General features: G+C 38.1%; 1 long non-coding RNA gene across 3 annotated transcripts in view; it reads left to right on the top strand.

Moving 5' to 3' along the window:
• Positions 1 to 19,322, top strand: part of LOC122791131 — a 1,637,998-nt gene that overhangs the window by 400,791 nt on the left and 1,217,885 nt on the right. The gene's annotated exons all lie outside the window — the stretch shown is intronic.

Genomic DNA, 19,322 nt, shown 5'->3' with positions numbered 1-19,322 from the left:
TTTGATGTTTCCCTGCCATTGTAACCAACAGATACATCTTCAGGAGACATGAACTATGCATGTGCACCTATGGACAGACCAGCTATGGCTTGCTACCATGTCCGTAGGCTCAGCACTGTGAAGCACACTTGTGTTCTATAAAATGTATTTCATTGTTTTCTATACAGAGGGCATCTGGCCAACATGTTCTCCATATGTCAGGTGAGTATCAGCATATCCTGTTACTATGGTATATATATATATATATATATATATATATATATATATATATATTATATATATATATATATATATATAGAGCTCCTCTGCCTGCATTCATGACTGTTGCACATCTACATGTTGTGCTTTGTTTGTATATTTATTACACTACAGGATCCACATAGAGGGTGCATCTGGTAAGCTACTTCCTCTGTTTCCTACATGTCAGTGACATTACTCCTATTGTTGTCCTATATATACTTCAACCCTGCACAGGACAACTGCCATCAGCACTTCACCTGCAATCAACTGGTAGTGTATATATATTACCTAATGTACTACTTAATGTGCTTTGTTTGTATATCACACTACAGGATCCACATTATGACAGATGACACTCACCACACAAGGAGGGTGTAACTGGTATGCTATTTCCTCTGTCTCCTATATGTCAGTGATGTTACTCCTATTGTTGTCCTCCATTAATACTGTGTCCCTCTACCCTACATTAGAAAACAGCCATTGGCACTTCAGCTGCAACCAACCAGTATGTGTATATATTCCCTAATGTGTGTTATACCTCTGTTGGAATGGTACATGCTGGCAAGTATGTGCTTACTAATACTATGTGGATGCATTTGTTTCCTTACATTTGCATTGCGAGGTGTGTTAGCCACGTGAGTAAAACTAAATGGCAAGGCTGTGTATTTGTTATATATTTCATTTGTGTCTTATTTTATGACTTCTGACTGGATCTACTGGTTATTTTCTCTCTTTTTCCTATGTATGCAAGCAATATTATGTTTTTGGATCTCTGTCAGACATGGCAATCTTGACTTACACTTAGCATCATGGCATATCCCATAATTCAATTAATGTGCCGTTTGTTTGTACAATTCTTTCAAAGGCTGTGTGCAGATAGTTTTATATACACTTGGAATAACAGTGGATACTTAGAGACTGTGGTGTTAATGTGTTAAAGTGTTAATGCTTTGCTAAACAACTTGCTAATTATACTTCTTTTTTAGCTCACTGCTGCATATTTAAATAGTTGGTCTATACTTATTTGCATGTTGTGATAACCCTTGTTGTATAACCATACCTGTCAACCTGGAAATATCAAAAATCTGGACAAGGCCCATGAAAAATAGGTACAAATCTATACGCTGATTAACGTAAAATTTGCATACATGATTAAGTAACACCTCCCACTCCAATGGAATTGTAGGACACCAACTTTCAAATGCAAACTGAAGAACAGACAACCAAGATATGGCACCAGAGTCCCCTTGCAGCCATTCCAATGTCCCATTACCTGGCTATTTTGCCCCATTTACCATAAACACTAATGTGTGCATACTGCTTTACTTCTACAATGATTATTTTGATTTTATTTTTACATTTTATAACACAATACGCAAGCACTAGCAGATATCTGCTAAACAAAGCAACACTCACAATGAAAATAGACTTGGCATTAAAACTTCTCTGCCCTTGAAACTCACATTCTTTGAAACAGCATTGAAACCCATACCACATCCAAAGAAAATGTATCTGGCCAGTGGTGGATAAAGATTACCTTTGGGCTATTTTCAAATCATAAGTCCCTGGCTTGCACACAAAACAAGAAACATACATGCGTTCTTTGATACACCTTCCTGACTTTATTAAATTATATTCCTTGTATAATACAGCACACTTGTTAGACTTAAGTTAGAGAGCATTTTAAAATTTATCGTTTGAACATTTTTCCAGTACAAAACTGCCCAGGTCAGAAAATTTCCATCATAAAAGTCTACCTTCACATACACTATATATATATATATATATATATATATATATATATATATATATATATATATATATATATGGGTCTACCTGACAACGTCGACAGCTTAGAATGCCGACAATGAGAACACCGACACCAGAAGATCGAAAACTGAGAAGACCGATGGATGAAAACCCCAACGCTGAGAACACCGACATGGGAAAAGGCTGTGTAAGTATGCGGTAGTGACGGACGTTAGGGTGCGAGTAAGGTAAGTGTGCGATATTGACGGTCTCTAGGGATAGGGGTGGGTTAAGTGAGTTAGGGTTAGGGCGTGGGTTAGGTAAGTGTGTGGTAGTGATAGTCTTTGGGTTAGGGGCGGGTTAAGTGAGTTAGGGTTAGGGCGCGGGTTAGGTGAGTGTGCGATAGTGACAGACCTTAGGGTTAGGGTTTGGGTTAAAGTTGTAGATAGTTGTGTATGTGAGGTTTAGTGTGTGTTTGTAAGGATTTTGGTGTGCTTGTGTTGTGTGTGTGCTTTTTGGACAGGGGAATTGTTTTGTTTGTTGATTGTCGGGATTATGGTGTGTCGGGCATGTGAGGTTTCGTGTTTGTGAACTGTCGGTTATGTGGTGTTGGTGATTTCGTTGTCAGTGTTGTGGTGTGTCGGTGTTGTCAGGTAGATCCATATATATATATATATATATATATATATATATATATATATATATATATACATTATATATACACACACACACACACACACACACACATATAAAAATAGAATAACAGTAGTGTAAGCAGTAGGCATATTGCACAGCTTAATGCACTTATTTTCAATTTTAATTTTTTTTGGGGGGTGGCAAAATGCAAAAAAACAGGAACACATTTTAAACATTGCTTGTACAATTTTGGAAAGCTGCTAGAATAAAATGTTGTGTTACCACCATGCATTTCACTGCCAAGACTTGAACCCAGGACCCTGTGCATTACAATCAGAGCAACATACCATTATGCCAGATCATTAGTTTCTAGAAAGACAGGAAGACTGAAACTTAAATGGCCATCATTTAGTGAATTCAGTTCTCACTTCTCACCATAGCTCTCACCCTCTTAGCACAAAAAAGCTGGACAAAGCCAATAATGGGGGTATACAGCTCCAAAATAGGGACACAATTCAAATACTTATCTTATAAACTTAGAAAATTGCTAGAATAAAAGGTTTTGTGTTACCATTTATTTTCTGAAGAATAGGAAGTCTGAAATTCAAATGCCTGTCATTATTTAATGAATTCAATACTTCAGTGATTTGCCCTTGCCACAAAAATCCTGAAAACTACAGATTTAATGAGGAATAGAACAAAAATATGAGACATATATTCACAAGTGGTGGTGGCTATGGACTTTAGGCTCTTTTTACCTGTACCCAAGGTACAGGGTTTGAGCATGACTATCTCTAGCCACTAGGTGTATTGATTTGGGGGCATTTTCACACACACACAAGCAGCCACTAGGTGTATTGCATTGGGGGCATTTTCACACACACACGCACAAACACACACACACGCATTTACAAAGAAAAATACCTGATCCAGTCCATCGGCTCCAAAGCAGTGAGACAAGCAGAAAGCAAGTTTCCATGGCTTCATTCCATGCCCACAGCTAGTTCATAGTTTTAAAGCAGACATTTCCGCACTTGATGGAGCTGATGTCATCGTGCACATGATGATATCCAAAGCGTGAAAAGAAAACATTTTAAAACAAATTGGGAATGAAAGGGTGTCACTCGGGAATCGTGGCACCCCATTATTTAGACCCCAAAACCTGGTAAAACCAAGTAATTCGATACAATTGGGAGGTATGTGTATAACCCTTACTGTACTTTGTTTGGTTTTCAGTCTCTATTCCGATGTTCTCTTCCATGTCCTTATGTTACTATTCCTTTTTCTAACCCTTTTTTTCCCTGTAACCCTCAAACTGTAGCCACTTAACCTTGGTCTATGATCTCACTGCCTTCATAAGTTCTCCAATCTGTGATAGTGAAGGAGACTATCATTTTAAGACACTACTGTCTACCTAAACCAACTCTGAAAACTGAACAAAAGTATGTCCTGCTCAACTGTATACCTGCACTGCTAATTATTGCACTGTATTTCAACTGTGTTAGTGGCGAACACATCTTGCCGGGAACCAATTACTACTTTTTTTCTCCCAGCCCCTTTGATTACCTTCTGAAACTGATTCTTTGTATACTATACATCAGCACATGCACATCTTTATTATAATTTACAGTTTTCATAACCCAGTTCATCTCATAAGTAAAACAAATGTATTTTTTACTCTATTCCTTAGCTGCTTATTTCTAAGTTAATCATATTCTGTGAATTGCAATTTAGTAATTGTACCCCATAACCAGCAGTATTGCTTCTATACTAACTGAAGTGATAGTTGATTGTTTTTCTTTTTACCGTGGTATATCTTGATCCTGGTGTCATCCTGCTCAGTTCGCCCTTCGCTACGCTTGGGCTCACTCTTCTCCCCTACTCTCCCCACATTCCCACACACCCACCTCTTTAACACTTTTACTCTAACCGCTTTAACTTAGCCACATCCACAATACTTTATCAACCAATCTAATTTTCACTCCACCCAACTCCAGCCCCCTCCTCCTATCAACACCCCCCATTCAAATCACCTATTAACACCTCTTCCCTCCATAAAAAACTGACAAGTTTAATTATTCTCTTACTCACCTCAAGTAACGTACTTACATTACTTCAATGTGCTACCTTACTCTTAATTATATTCCTTATTGTTTTACCTCACCAAGCTTACAAACTCCTTCTTACTGCTATACTTTCCCATCAACTATCTATTCACATCCTACCTCCAACATGTACCAGCTCTGCCTTACAACCCCTTACTCTTATACTTCCTATCACTTTAAACTCAACTACCTACAACCATCACCAGCTCCCTCTCTTATCCATCTACCCATAGCAATCTCCCACTACCCCTCCTAATCTCTCCTTCTCTGCTCAACACCTCCTACTTACAACTCTTTAAATTCAAAATACTTAATCTATCCTCTAACTCTCCAAAACACTTCTTACTCCTACTACTACAAAACCACTCTTATACCAGAAACTCTTCTGCCAGATGGGGACGTCCACCCCAGTCCTGGCCTCCCTAACTCTCCAAACTCCACCAATACTCCATCACTCCCCCCTCCCCCCTCTACTACCAAACACCTTACCATCTACTCAATAAATGTAGAAAATCTACTGGACAAAATTACTGACCTGCATTCTTGGATTGCCCATTACTCTGTACATATTTTTACTGTATCAAAAACATGGCTAAAACTTCACATCTTTAACACTGAAATCATACCTCCTGGTTAAAACATCTACCATCAAGACAGGTTCTCCAAATAAGGTGGTAGGCTGGCTATCCTGTACTCCAAGCAACTAAATGTATGCCCCCTTACAATTCCTCTCCCAGACTTCCACTCAGCTGAGCTACTTATTTGTAATTGTCACTTAAACCCCCAAAAGATATTTGCTATAGCAGCCATCTATATACAACCTGGAAATAACATACCCATCCTTGAACCTATCCTGTCATGGATTTCCTTCCATATACCCTATAAAACTATTATCCTTGGGATGTAAATATTGATTGGAAAAAAAAAGTATCAACCAACTCTCTTAATCTCAGTATTAACCTCTACGGCTTCAATCAGCTAATTACAACACCCACTTAAGATCCAAAACAGCATTTCCATACTGGATTGGATCCTAATTGCCGATCCTAAACTTTACCATAACCCCAGTACTCTACCTGACTCCTTGAATGATCATCTCCCTATTTATGTGCAAAGACAATCTCTTCTAATTCCCATGTCCCTCCTATAGAGATTGTCACAACCTTTCCTGCTTTGATTCTGAAACCATTAACAATATACTGTCTTCAGTTAACTGGTCCAACCTCTGACACCTACTCCTCAATGACTCTGTTTTAGAATTTAACAACACTTTCCTCAGTATACTTAACTCCTTGAGGAAAAACTACAATAAAAACTCACCATGCCCCCTGACTCACAAAAGACACTGACTCCCTTGTGAAAAAAAAAGATAACATCTGGAAACTTAAAACCAAATCCACTTTGTTGCTCCAAAAATAAAAAAAATTTTGAAGCCTCACAAAAAAGCAAATTAACAAAGATGAGAACAAATTGTATCATGATGCACAATTCACCCATCAACATAACCTAAAAAAATTCTGGTACACAATTAATAAAATCCTGTACTCTGGAGAACCTACCACCCCCAACCCTTTCCCTAACAATACTCCTCAAGAAACTGCCACACTACTTAATACTCGCTTTATTGAATCTATCTGTAAACTAAACCACACTGACCAAGTTAAAAATCATCCTTCCACCTCTTCCAATACCACCAATACCACCCCCTTCCCTTTTAAACCAGTTCCTACTGCTTATATTAAATCACTTCAGCTTAAACTAAAACCATGCTACCCCTCTACCGATAATCTACATCCACTTTTTCTTAAACTAGCAGTCGACTCTATAGCCTACCCTATCTCAATACTGATTAATAGATTGATTCAAGAACCTACTATCCCTGACATGTGGAAATCTTTCTATAGCATATCTTTGCACAAAGGTGGTAACTTCACAGATCCTACCAATTTCAGGCCCATAGCCATTTTTCCCTACTCTGGCCCATCGCTATTATTCTCTTCCCATTCTCTAAAATCCTCAAAAAATGTATGCACAATAAGCTACTCAAATACCTAACTCATGAAAACCTACTAACCCCCATGCAACATGGCTTTAGGCCAGACCACAGGTACTTCCACTGCACTTCTATATTTCATCCACACTATTGCTAAGGCTAGAGACAAAAAACTACTTATTTCCTGTCTTTTCCTTGACCTTTCAAAAGCATTTCTTTACTGTTTCTTACACTAAACTACTAACTAAACTCTCTGATCTCAACCTCTCTACCTCTGCTATTCTCTGGTTCTCCAGCTATCTCACTAATAGGCTACAGTCTGTCAGATGGCAATCCAACTGCTCCCAATTTTTACCTATCCAAACTGGGGTCACCATAGGCTCCATTCTAGGTCCTCTTCTTTTCAACATCTTCAGAAACAACCTCCACTCATCCTGCAGTAACTCCTCCGTCATACAATACGCTGAAGATTTTACCCTCATTTCCCTCTGATGACATCCTTCACCTTTGTTCTATAATTCAAAGCTCATTTCTCTCCATCAAACAATGACTAACAGATAACCAACTCATCCTCAACTCCTCAAAAAATGAAACTCTTTCTCTTCCTTCCTAAAACTCACTCCCATCACAAAACCAACTTCACCATCACATCTCTTGACTCTACTGATATTAAAGCCGAATCACACACTAAACTCCTTGGCATCATTGTTGATGACCAATTAAAATGTAATCTCCACATTCACCAATGCATTAAAAAGACATATCAAAATTTTGGACTAATATATAGAAACTGAGTGTTTCCACATGTGGCAGGGGCATTCTGGACCACTGTGTGAGCTATCAGTGTGGGCACACTAGACTTAGTGTAACATTGACTGCTGTCTCCTGTAGTGTCAGTCTGATCCTGTGGCAATGATTATTGCTATGCAAACCACTGACAGTTTCATCTGTCTGTGGTTGTTGTGAAGTCTGATGCCACAGGAGTCTGTCACTTTTACTGACCTAGGTGACTTTATTCAGTACTTCACATTGATATGTGTTACTAGTGATATTTACAACAGTTTGCCAGTATATCCTGACTTGCTTTCCTGTTTAAATCATTTGCTAGTGGAAAGATAGGGATAGATTCACAAAAGTATGTCTCTTGTTGTCTGCCATACATACACACACCACTATGAGTCTGTACCCATACCTTTGTCACTTGTGGCCTGATCCCACTCAGTTGTTTTGTATATGTTCATACTGTTATGTTACAATTATAGTATGTCTGATGCTCAATGTGTTCATCTAGTGGGTACTTTCCATTAGATGTGATCTGCACTGCTGTTGTGGGGCAACAGCTTAACATCAATATTTAATCTGTGTACTTCTGTACATGTGGCTTATCATGACTCAAAGGTATATGTCAGATGCTGCTGTGTTGCTAGAGCTAGGAAGTGTGGTCACATCCTCCATTGCCCGCTCCTGTTTCTCCTGGTCCTTGTGTTCTGTTGCTCTTCCTGTGATAGCTGTGACATGTAATCTTCAGAGATCTGGGGTTCTTGGAGTAGGTCACCCACATCTGCAGTGGGCAAACTGCCATGCATGGTTGTTAGCATATTGTGTAGCATGGGACACACAGTAATCTGTGTTGCCATTTTAGGTGTGTATTGCAGTGCACCATTCCATGTGTCCAGATATATGAAGTTGACTTTCAGTATACCAAAGACACATTCTGTGGTCCTTCTGTGTTTCTTGTTATGGTGTGTGCTCTACTGTAGGCTTCCTCTGCATGGTTGGATGATTCTCTGAATGGGGTCATATCTACCACATGCAAGGAATTAGAAAAACCACAGAAAAGACAACCAGCAGAATGTGAGCAATCCAAAGGACACCAAATTTATTGAAGTTAAGCGGTTTCCTCCCTATTACAGATACTTCCTCAGAACAATATTGCACAGAAACCCAGCCAAATATATACCCACCCTTTTTATTAATGTATCTTAATATTTTATGGTAATATCTATTTAATTTTGTCATAAGGAATATAAGTATTGGTGCGCTTAGATGTGTAAATATTGCTTTTAAAATTTTGGCACAATTTTAAGTGGTTAATTGAAGGGTGGGTATATATTTGGCTGGGTTTCTGTGCAATATTGTTCTGAGGAAGTCTCTGTAATAGAGAGGAAAGAGCTTAACTTCAGTAAACTTGGTGTCCTTTGGATTGCTCACATTCTACTGGTTGTTGTTTTAATGGGGTCATACCGCTCAACTGTTTAGATTTTTGCAGAATGTCCAGATTTTTACCTCATATTTTTGGTCTATTCTTCATAAAATTTATGGTTTTCTGGCAAATCACTGGGGTGATCTGAGGATTAAAGTCACTAAATAATGACATACATTTGAGTTTCAGACTTCAAATCCTTCAGAAAATGTATGTTAACAAACACTCGTACTCTAGCAACTTTCTAAATTTATAAAAGCCATATTTAAAATCCATCCCTATTTTTTGTCCTTTGTCCTCCCATTTTGTTAGGCTTTGTGCAGATTTCTTGCACTAAGAGGTTGAGAGGTATGGTCATTAGCCATAGCTTGAGTAGATACCCACAGTCATCTGTTGTTGGGGTGGGGTTGAACACATATGTTGTCATCATGCATAATGCTGAGAGGGATGTATTCAACTTACATCCTAGCTGTGTTACTGTACTTACTCAGTAGTAGTCCATCAGGGATTTCACCATGTTGAAACGCAGACCTCAGACCACTTTCCCTCCATTTTGCAGCATTGTGGATGCTATCAGGGTGTGTTACCATAATATTTGTTATGCTGCTATCTGCTGCGCACACCACTTGACAGGTCAGCAATGGACACCCAATTATATTTATGTATCTTTCTGCTTTGGATTCCATGGGAGCCTTAATAGAGATGTGGGTGCAGTCAATTGCACCAAGAACATGGGGGAAGTTGTCAATTTTATTGAACTGGTGCATGACATTTCACTGCTCCATGGCTATAGATGGGAAGTGTATATGTTTCATCTTCCTTGGTGCACATCACTGTCAGAATTGTGACAGGATGTGACTGTCAGCTGTCTGTTACATTCCTACAGCATTTCCCATATGTCATTGAAATGTCCCTGATGCCAGTACGCCTAGGCTGTGACAGACTTTGGTTTCAAGAGGTATGGGCTTGCCTCACACTGTATGCACAGATGTGTGGTGCACATGTTACACATGGTACACACCAGCTGTCTAAGTGGTACTTGTCAATTTGTTGATCTGACAGTTGTCCTCATTGTAGCCTGGCTCTCTGTCTAGTTGTCTGCCTTCTAGGATGCATTTTGATATCATCCTGTATGGCTTGCAGTATCGCAGCCTGTTGTTATTAATTCACTGCAGGTTGCATTATTTTTTTCAGTATTGATATGTATTGCATAGGATTCCTTGGGTGATGGCTTCCTTTCCTTATGCTGCAGTTTGACATTCACAAGGGGTCTTGGTCAGCAAAGCACTTTGTTGCATTTGAATTGCATTGGGTGCACACATTGTGTTTTGGATGCCAACAGGCGTGTGCTGTGTCCATAATTATCCTACACATTATAACTAAATAGTCAGACTGATTCTGACATGTCTTCTGAAATTGCAACTGTAGCTCGTGCACTGAAGTCTTCCTTTGATGTGCTACAGTGTCCGCAACTATCTTTTGGAACTCAGCCTTTTGTGTTCTAGGGTTACCAAAGTACTGAAGAATGTTTTAGATTCTCAATCAGTCAGGTTTTAAGTAAGTCCCACAATCAGAACTACCTCATAATTATTATTACAGAGGTAAGACACGTGAGCTACAAACTGATAGAGTGTCACACAATGGCTGCTGGTGAGAATGCTGATATACTTAGTTACAGAAATTTAGTTCACAGATACCAAACCACTTCTCTGAGATGCTCAGATTCTCATAACTGTAGGCTGCATGGAAATGGAGTGGCTATCCATTCATGTTGTCACCTTACTTTGTTCAACAATCCTACTCAACAGCACCATTATTGAGATAGTGAATGCTCACATCAGTTGTCTAGATCATGAGATCTCCATTCTCATTAAGGAAAAGTCCCAATTTCCTACCATAGGAGTATATACACTGTAACAGTGAGCTTATTTTTAGTTTATAGAATTTATACATGACTGTATCTGGAGACCTAAATGCATGTAAAGGTTGAAAACAGGAATTACTGGACTTTTATAAAGAGATGCCTACCTGCAAAATGTATTTTTCCCCACAGGGAAGCAGAATATTCAAATATTGTTTTGACAACTAGGGATGTTATGACTAGCAGCACTTATCCTTTACCAGAGATATTTATGTCAGACCACAGACATATTCTATGTAGTGTACTTATGGAGAGTAAAAGGCTAATATTAACAGCAACTTTAGCAGGAGATATTACCTGACAAACTATAATTACACAAAAAAGAGCTTAGGGATTAGAGCTGGATGTTCATGATGAAATATTTCCCCAATGACTTGTATTGGGACATCTTTTTAGCAAATTAGAAGTGCAAATTGATAATATACTCCCATGTGAAAAATAAAGATGGAAAAACAACAGCTGACCCTTGGTAGAGTAAAAAAAACTTTCTAAACTTGTGGAAAAATAATCATTGGACTATATTTCATTAATTTCCTACATCTCAAAACAAGGCAATGTATGAGCTTACATGGAAAATTGTCATAAAGCCAACATCTAATTATAAAATTTATGTTAACTGAACATACTAAAAGCAAATCAATGTCCTTTTATAAACATGCAGGATCCAAGGCCACCACCACATCTGTAGGCTGGGTAAACAACTAAATGCAGCACTCAGAACATCAACAATTTTATTTCCTGAAACATTTTCTAAGTCATTCCAGACTGCCTTGCCTTAATGGATTTCACTGCAGTTTCCAGTAATTTTGCCTGTTCTGTTTTTGCAAAAAGAGTAAATAAATTACTACCTTGCCAGCTGTGTTGGCATAGTGGCATAAACCAATGACTGTAAATTAGATAACCCGAGTTTGACTACTGGCTCAGGTGCCTGTTGGCGATGGCATGGAGAAAAGGGAGGAATGATGTCCTGACTTGCCTCATTTTGCAGGGAGGGGGTAGAACATTTGCCTGGATGCTCATTCCTGCTATACAGTTACGGTGGGGGGACTAAAGATCCAGAAGAAGCACTGGCTTCAAGGGTTTCAAGGGTGGTAGGACAATCTGGAGGGTTTATGTCACCCGCAGAAGCAAATGACATGCCCATTGTATGATGAATAGGTTATAGGCTAGTGTAGACAGGTTAGGTCCTTAAAGTCACACCCCCCCCCCACAACCTCAGATGGGTGAAGGTTCTTTCTGCTCTTTGCTGCTCAGCTCTTCTCTCATGTAGGAATGACTGGGCTGTAGGGTGCATTGCAGACAGGATAGCTTGATGGGTACTAAGGCAGGAAGTAATAAATAAATAAAATATAGTAAAATAAAATAAAATAAAAAAAAAATCATTATTTTTAAAGTTTGTAGCTCTGCATCTGGTCCTGATGATCTTCTAGGATGTTTTGTAAGCAAGAGCAAAGACTTGATAGTGCCAGTGTTTACTTACTTATTTTAGATTACACTCTCTACTGGTCATGTTCTTAAGATCCAGAAAGAAAAAAATAATTTACTGTATCCATATAGGGGTGAATCAAGTGTATCTTGGAATGGATAAGTTTAAAAAGTATTTTGGGCAAATGTTTTGGAAGAACTCTTATGAACAAAGTTTTGTCAATATTGGCTGATATGAGTCAGTATGTTTTTACCAGTGGATTATTTATTTATTTATTTGACATTTGTTGACCGGGATAGTCTGACTGAGCTTGTGCCCTTTTTCAGCAGAGGCCCGGGGAGAAAAGCACCACAGTAAAGTATACAATAAGAAAATTTGCACTACAAGTTAAGCAAGTAATACATTTACTGTACAGGTTATACAAGTAACAAGAAAATAACAAGCAAGTAATTAATTCTTTGTTTGGTTATGCAAGTAAAATTCTAATACACACAAATAAAAGTTAATATAAAATAAGGAAAAAAGGTGAACATTGCTGTACAAGAAAGGGATAATTTGGCAAATGAGGCAATTCTAATAGGAGGCGAGTAATAGGAAGCTGGGTAAAAATAGAATGGTAAATGCAGGAGGGTTCCAAGTACAGGTCTAGGGAGGTCGTTGTAACAGTTAGTTTGATGAGTTAGAGTGTGAGGGGAAATGAGAGAAGGGGTGGAGTAAAGAAAGGTGGTAGTTTCAGTTATCTGGGGGGGGGATTAGGAGGGGAATAGAGAGAAGTAGTTGATAGTCAAAGTAGAGCACAGGAATTTAGAAAAGACAGAGAATTAATGTAGGAGAGAAAGAGGTGGGAAGGAGAGGGGGAGGGACAGAAATAAAGTAGGAAAGAGGAAGATTTCAAGTGGGATGATTGCAGAGATATCTCCAGGTGCTGTTTAAGTAATTCCTAAGAGTTGTCTTGAAGTCTTGAAAGTGGGTAATCTTTCTGAGGGCCATAGGAAGCTTGTTCCATGAAAGAGCAGGAAGGTAGATGTAGAGGATCTATTGTAATGATTTATTTTTTAGGTTTATGAATCTGTAGGAGAAATTCTTCTGAGCTTCTCAGGGACTGAGGTGGGTTATACAGGGAGACAAGGGAGGAAATGCTAGGGCAAAAAGAGAGCTTGTTTAAGATGGTGTGGATGATGAGAAGTTGAGAATAAAGGAGTTGATTAGGAAACTCTAACCAGCCGAGTATATGGAGCATGAGACAGTGGTGGGATTTAGGTGGTAGGTTGGCTGCAAATCTGGTAACTTTGTTGTATGTGGTTTCAAGTTTGGATTGTATAGAGAATTGTAAGTTAGTAAGGATTTGAGAACAGTAGAAGAGGTTAGGGATAAGATAAGCCTGGGTAAGTGAGATTCTGAAGTTGAGGGTAAGAAACTTTGTTTCTATATAGTAGGCCAAGTTTTTGGTGAGTTTTCTTTATACTGTGGTGTATGTGGAGGTCAAATTTAAGTTGGTCATCAATTATTGCTCCAAAGAGCTTTGTGTAGGGTTTGGATAAGATAGTTGTGTTGTTAAGGGAGGAGATGATGAAAGAGGATTTAAGATGGTGGAGAGATTTCGGTAGGAAAAGGACGAGTTTTGTGTTATTAGGATTTAGAATGAGTTGGTTGTTAGTAAGCCAAGTTTCAGTGAGAGTGAAGGAGGTTTGTGTTAGGGTGAGCAGGTCAGAGGGGTTGTCAGAAATGGTGATGATAGTGGAGTCATCTGTATACTGTATGAGGGATGACTGAGGGCAGGATGTGTGGAGTTGATTAGTAAAAATGTTGAAAAGAAGTTGGCCAAGAATTGAGCCTTGTGAGATGCCCATTTTTATAGGGAGGAAGGGAGAAAGAGCAGAGAGCCATTTGACAGCTTGCTGTCTGTTAGTGAGGAAGCTGGAAAACCAAGAGATAGTAGTAGGGGAGAGGATATTTAAGTCTTACTGACTTACTTAAGTTTATAAGTTGATAAGCATATGCTGGTAATCAGTCTTTGATCCATTGTGAAAATAGCCAAATAAACCATATTGAATGTTTCTTCCTATCTCAGTGAAATCAACAAATGATAGACCCACTGCAAAGTTGGTACCACACATCTAGTTATGAGTTATTTTGAAAGTAGCAAGGGTAATCCTTTGTTTTACATGAAACTGAAATGTGTTTCACGGGTGGGGAATACATTGAGATATGAATGTGTCCTGTCACCATGTCTTAATAATTTGTTGATAAAGGTTCAAGACCTCTATGTGGACATTCATGGAACCATTTGTTCAGTAAAGCATACTTCTCAGCTTTTCCCAGTTTTGTAGAATATCCCTAGTATTTTCATACATTTTCCCTTTCCTTCAAAATGTTTGATTTTTTTGGCAGATCACTAAAGATTACAGTCAGTCAATAATGCCAAATATTAGAGTTTTATACTTATTCGGAAAAGGCATGTTGATATAATATGAGTGCCATATGAATTATCATTCAACTATTTCATCAGGTGCAGATTTTGGTGTGACATTTATCTCTAGTGAAGTAGGTTGAATTATGCTATAGTTGAACTGCAGAATGTCAGCTATAGCATAATTCAGTATTTTCCCTTATTTGGTATTGTGTGACCCAGGAGTTAGTTTATATAAATTCCAGAGGTATAGTGATAGACCTTCATGTAAAATTAATTATTTGAACTTTTGTGTATGATCACAAATGTAACACTATTGTTTAGATTTACAATCAGTTTGCTTAAACTAATTTTCTTCAGTGTTAGCGATCATAGATGAGAATGCTCAGTGTACTGTGTTTTGATGAATCTTATCTATGATAATTCATAATATACTTTCTCTCTCTCTCTATATATATATATATATATATATATATATATTATATATATATATATATATATATATATATATATATATATATATATGTATATATATATGTATATATATATATATATATATAAAACCCGCGGTGGTGGTGCTGCAGTAGCGTTGTCGCCTCACAGTAAGACGCTGTCCGGTTCGATTCTCAGCTAGAGCGTCTTCTGCGTGGAGACATGCATGAATGGGCGTACCTTCTTTGAAGGTTGTGCGTCAGAGCTGGTAACTCGGCACGTAAAAATCAACTACCAATCATTAGCGGTCCGGAGGTCCGCTGTGGCGACCCCTAACCGGGAAAAGCCGAAAGACACAACAACAACAAATATATATATATATATATATATATATATATATGGTTCTACCTGACATAGTCGAAACCACACAACACCGACAACCACATCACCGACACCACATATTCGACAGTCCATAAACACGAAACCACACATAACCGACAACGAAATAACCGACGGTACACAAACACGAAACCCCATACACTGCACACACCACAATAACAATTAAAAACAAAACACATCCCCATTCCACAAACCACACACACAACACAAGCACACCAAAATCCTTACAAGCCCACACTAAACCTTACCCTAACCCTAAGGTCCGTCACTATCGCACACTTACCTACCCGCTCCCTAACCCTAACTCACTTAACCCGCCCGTATCTCCCTAACCCTAACTCACTTAACCCACCCCTATCGCTCCCTAACCCTAACTCACTTAACCCACCCCTATCGCTCCCTAACCCTAACTCACTTAACCCACCCCTATCGCTCCCTAACCCTAACTCACTTAACCCACCCCTATCCCCACAGACCGTCAATCTCCACACTTACCTGCCTCGCACCCTAACGTCCGTCACTACCGCATACTCACACAGCCTTTCCCCATGTCGGCATCCTCGGCGTTGGTGTTGTCATCCGTCGTGTCGGTCTTCTGCATTGTCGATGTTCTGCCACTCGCGATTCGCGTCGGTCTTCTTCGTTTTCGATCTTCTGGAGCTCCGAATTCCGCTGTCGGTCTTCTGCGCTGTCGACGAAGTCAGGTAGAACCATATATATATATATATATATATATATATATATATTAGATGTTATCCATTCATTATGTCATTATATTCATTATATCATTATAAATAACCGACTACTGGGCGAAGTTGATCTATTTCTTGGACTGGTTGTACATGTGGATCAAAAACTGTCCTTTAAAGCAAATATTCAGATTATTAAGAAAAGTCCACCTAAGTTGAGAACACGGGAATGGGTACCCCTATGATATTACTATATTGAACAAAGCTCTCATAAATGAAATAGGAGTTTTGTTATTATTGTTATTTAAAAAAAGGGTTTGTATTATTAATACCATATTGCAGAATATCCTTCAATATATCTTGAAGTTATACGAGACTTATTTAAGTCACTGGTGCGACCATCCATAAAGTAGCAATTGATGGCCTACAAAAAAAAGCAGAACATATCTAAAGATTTTACACTGATAGGATTACCATGGTTAAACATCTTGGAAATTAATCATGTTTAGTTTATCTCAACCTGTGTGCCATATATTCTAGATTCTTTAAAGGGAATTAAGTATGTGTTTTAAAAGTTGCTGCTTCTTTAGGTCTGGAGTTTTCCTCACATCAACACAGAACCAGACAACAAAATATTTATTTTTGAAAATAAATAATTATAAAACCAGATTAAATGGTATCTGTGTTCATGTGAGAGCTGGTAAAATAAGGAATAAGCTATGTCTGGGCATCCAATGTTCAGAATCAGTTCAAGAATTTAAAATCTTAATACCTTGTTTTCAAAAAGAGGCAATAAACTACTGTCCAAAGACAGCGACTCCTAGATAATATCTTAAAAAGTTTCAACATTTACTTGCCAAGAAACACAGCCTGGCAACTCCCCTACTCAGCAGTGTTTTGTGTTACATATAACAATGCTTTCATCTGAGAAGCCTTTGTTCCTTCTTCTGTGAATGACTGACATGCTTGGGTTTTACTAGCCATAGCATATAGTTTTGCCAGGGCCCACAGAATAAGTTTAGTTCTACCCTTGATCTACTGTTTCTGCACCTCATGAGACCCTGAGGGAACATTTAAGAGTAGACACTATAATGTGTGTCAGTAGAGACATTGAAGCACATATGGATTGTACTACAGTTTGTTACACATCCTGATTTTACCTGCTTTGATGAGCTGCATAGTAACAGTTCTAAAGAGTAATTTTTGGAGAGCGAATATCTGGAAACAGGTCAGTAGAATATTTATTTGCAACACCATTTAGCTTTCAGAAAACAAGGTACCTTATCTGGAGGGCATATTTAAATTGTCGTTGGTATATTAAGTTTATAAAAACTGCAAAGCCAAACATAAATGTACAAAGGATTTTTCAATGCATAAGAAAAAAGTACAGTGTTTCAGTTTACTTAAGGACTCACAGATTCACTTTGTAAGATGTCTGGGAGCTACTGATACATTCTGTGCTTGGTTCACTTACATACCATTTATAGAAACAAGAATGATTCTTTTATTAGCTGAGTACCAGCTGTGCCTTCCACTTCATATGGTTGATTGTAATGAGCCATGTCATGTTTTCCCTGTGGAGCTATAGCAGTTTTCATTCAGGTTTTAGACTATATATTTTATTTTAGTTAAATAAGTTCAGGTCTGTGCTTTTAATGCCTTTAGAATTCTGTATTTTCTTCTTTTATTCCCTGTTTTTTGACCTAAATGTTCAGAGCTATCACAACTACACAGATGCTTAGCTCATGTAGATAGCTGTAACAGCCTGCCCTCACAACTCACTTCTCTTTTTTTCTGTGGTTATAACATAAACGATACTCATTATCATTTTTTCATCCATCTCTCCAAGTTAGTTTTGAAGTCCACATCTTACAGTTTTCAGGCATAATCTTAAATGTACCATTCTTTAATCTGACAAAACTGCTTTGGTTTGGTGGCTTTTTTTCAGCCACATACACTGTTCTTTTGTTGCATTATGTTAAGTTATTCAAGGTAACATTTCCCACTTCTAGTATGGCTTAGCTGAATGATTAAAAATGTTCCATTTACTTAACACCTTTATTATTTATTTTTGGTAATAAATGCAACTCTTAAAAAAAATAAATAAATAATTGCATTCAGTAAACAAGACAGGCATGACAGTGTTTTAAGTTTTAAGTTGCCAGTATGTATGTGTGCAGTGTTTAAATCTGTCAGTGAGTGAGTGAGTGTGTGTGTGTGCGTGTGTGTGTGTGTGTGTGTGTGTGTGTGTGTGTGTGTGTGTGTGTGTGTGTGTGTGTGAGAAAGTGAGTATGTGTGAGTGTGTGTCTAAGTGTGAGTGCGAGTATGAAAGTGTGTGCAGGTGTGAGCGTTTGTGAGTACTCTATAATGGGTTGCTATCCCATTCAGGAGTAGTTTCTCTGCCTTTTTATCCATTGCAGTGAACTGGCTTAAATATTCAAACCATGACAAATTTAATACGAAATGTTGTTTGACAGCAGTGCAAATACTCTTGATAAACCATCCCTAAAAATAAATTGTATGACTTCATCTAGCCAAGCATCATTAATGATTTTGACCACAGTATACAGTATTCATAACTTACACATATTACAAACTTTGTGCAACAGAGGCAGATGCTGAAAAGCTATACATAAGGGGCCAGCTTCATTGACACCTACACTAAGTGCACATGATCTGTATTCATGAATATCCCTAGCACATTTTTGTGCTTTCTAGTCACTCAGAAAGATTACACTAAATGTACATCTAGTCTGCACTTTGTGGTAACCTTTTAAATCCCTCGCAATATTTAAGGCTGCAAGAAAATCAATAGGAAAACACAAATAAGGAGGAAGAAGGTGCGAGTCATGCTTGTGTTGTCTGTTCGCTCAGAAAGGTGTATACTCAGTGTAGGTATTAACGAGTCCCACAGATTATGTATATTCATTGTAGCCCATTTTGCTCTTTTTTTACACAATATTACTGAAGGTTCCCCTCACCCAGTGCACTCTGCATTGATTAAAATGTGTTTATGGTGAAGTTTTTTGTTTGTATAAATGTCCTTTTTTAAAGATCAGCTTTTTAGCAACTTGAAACTATAAAAAAACACATTTATAGTTTTACAGTATAATAAGAAA

Source organism: Protopterus annectens, chromosome 1.part2 (assembly GCF_019279795.1).
Source record: "Protopterus annectens isolate FY-2018-M chromosome 1.part2, PAN1.0, whole genome shotgun sequence".
Taxonomy (NCBI): Eukaryota; Metazoa; Chordata; order Ceratodontiformes; family Protopteridae; genus Protopterus; species Protopterus annectens.
The sequence above is the reverse complement of the archived record's forward strand: the minus strand, read 5'-3'. Positions and strand labels throughout refer to the sequence as shown.